Genomic DNA, 2,300 nt, shown 5'->3' with positions numbered 1-2,300 from the left:
TCCCATTTTACAGCTAAGACAACTCAGGATCAGAAAGGGTGAGTAACGTGCTCCGAGGCACAGACAGCCCATGAAGAGCAGAAACGGGATCAGCACCCCGGTGTCCTGGGCCACAGAGCACCAGGGCGCCAGACACTCCTGTGTGTGTGCTTCATCTCGACCAGATTCAAGGCTCCTTGAGATGGGGACCAGGTTGGGCTGCCCCACAAGCCTCAGCATAGGGCAGGGGCCTAGTGAGTGTTTGCTCAGTAAATTGTCAGAGGAAGTTCACCCTGATTACCCATTGTGTGAGAGAAAGTATTGGGGGAAGGAGGAAGTGTTTGTGTAGCGATAAGGCCTGTGTGCTTGATGGTGGCCCCATGTCCTGGGCTAGTCGGTGACAAGAAGCAGGAGTGTGGGCAGCAAAGTGGGGCCCGGTGAGAGGCCCCTCCCTGACAGCCGCCGAGCGGAGGACTCGGGGGAGGCTGTGGACCTGGGACTCAGTGGAGGATGAGAGCCACATCCCGGGGCCTGCCTGGTTTTGCTTCCCTGGCATCCAGGTCTCAACCAGCTGAAGGGGCTACAGGGACAGGGGAGGAAGAGGGAGGCAGGCTCTCAGCGGACACCAGGGCCACCTGGGGGTTGAGGAAGAAACCAGCTGGAGTGGCTGTGTGTGGGGCGAAGGATTTGGGTTTTGGGAGACCCTAGGGGCAGAGGTAGGATTGGAAGGTGCTCTCCAGGAAAATGGAGGGAAACTATGGTTTGATTCAATACTTCTGGGAAGAGGACATTTTCTTGGAGGGCCCCAGCCCGAGGAGGCAAAGCCTGGAAAAGCACAGTTGGGAGGGATCAGAAAAAAAGGTGGAGCTTGCTGTGGGGAAGCTGTGGAGGGAAGGTTTGGCAAGCTGGTTCAGAGAGACAGCTGGGCCTGATGAGAGTGCAGGGGGGTCCTGTGGGGGGATCATAGAAGCAGAGTGCATAGGTAAGCAGAGGGAGTGGGGATTCAAGCTGATATTGCGCACACCAGCCTCACCATCCCCTGACTGCAGCACTCTGGGCAAGTTACTTAACCTGCCTGGGCCTCAGTTTCCTTATCTGCAAAATGGGAGGAAATAATACCATCTGCTTTATCATTGTTGAGAGAGTAACATGAGATAACACATGTACTGAGCTTAGCACGCTGCCCAGAAAAGAAAAAGATTCATTAGCAGTTAATTGGTGATGATGGGGGACGTTCCTGGGAGGGAGGGATCTAGGAATATAGTGGAAAAAAAAAAAAGCCATGCCAACCTGTTCTGTTTCATGACAACTTACATTTACTGAGTGTATACTATACGCCAGAGACTATTCTCAATGTTGTCAATGTTTTATTTCATTTAATCCTCACCATAAGCTTAAAAGGTAGACAGTATAATTTTTCCCATTTACATGAGAAAACAGATTTCAGAGAAATCACAGCAGAGAAAGCACAGAGAGATTAAGTAACCAGTCTGAAGTCATGCAGTTCACTGGGAACAGAATTTGAGTATTCTGACTCTAGGACTACACACTTACATCCTGACTCTCATCAGCTTAAAAACATGTAAGGCATCTAGAGATACAGCAGAGAAGTGGTCATGGAGTATACACAGCATGGCTTCTCCCAGAGAGATGATCTAAAAGGCACACCCCTTGGCAGGGCCCAGAAAGCCTGACTCTGGAGGCAAGGAGGACAGAAATTTGTATTTTTAATCAGCTCTGTTGGTGATTCTGATGCTGGTGGTCTAGAGGTGGGAGGGGAACACCTAGTGCAGAATTACTAGATGGCCCAGTGGAGGTAACATCTGGGTGACAAAAACAGGCAAGTTCTCCTGGATAAGGTGGCATTTGACCTGGGTTTTTTTTTTTTTTTCAACTGAGGTATAATTTACATATAACATGAGTTAGTTTCAAGATCCCCTGGAGAAGGAAATGGCAACCCACTCCAGGATTCTTTTTTTTTTTTAAATATGGAACGCTTCACGAATTTGCGTGTCATCCTTGCGCAGGGGCCATGCTAATCTTCTCTGTATCGTTCCAATTTTAGTATATGTGCTGCCGAAGCGAGCACCCACTCCAGGATTCTTGCCTGGGAAATCCCAAGAGAGAGGAGCCTGGCGGGCTACAGTCCATGGGGTTGCAAAAGAGTCAGACACGACTGAACAACAATAGTTGATTTATATCATGCTAGTTTCAAGTGTAGAGCAAAGTGCTTCTGTTTTATATGTATATATAGAAATATATAAATACACGTTATTTTTCACCTTTTTTTCCCTTACAAGTTACCATAAGATTTCTAAAAT

At 48.3% G+C, this 2,300-nt stretch overlaps 1 non-coding gene across 1 annotated transcript; it reads right to left on the bottom strand.

Moving 5' to 3' along the window:
- Positions 1–1,961: 1,961 nt before the first annotated feature.
- On the bottom strand, positions 1,962–2,068 carry LOC122444367. Its single transcript, XR_006270211.1, has one exon. It is a non-coding gene; the product is annotated as a U6 spliceosomal RNA (small nuclear RNA).
- Positions 2,069–2,300: the final 232 nt, after the last annotated feature.

This window comes from Cervus canadensis, chromosome 6 (assembly GCF_019320065.1).
Source record: "Cervus canadensis isolate Bull #8, Minnesota chromosome 6, ASM1932006v1, whole genome shotgun sequence".
NCBI lineage: Eukaryota > Metazoa > Chordata > Mammalia > Artiodactyla > Cervidae > Cervus > Cervus canadensis.
The sequence above is the reverse complement of the archived record's forward strand: the minus strand, read 5'-3'. Positions and strand labels throughout refer to the sequence as shown.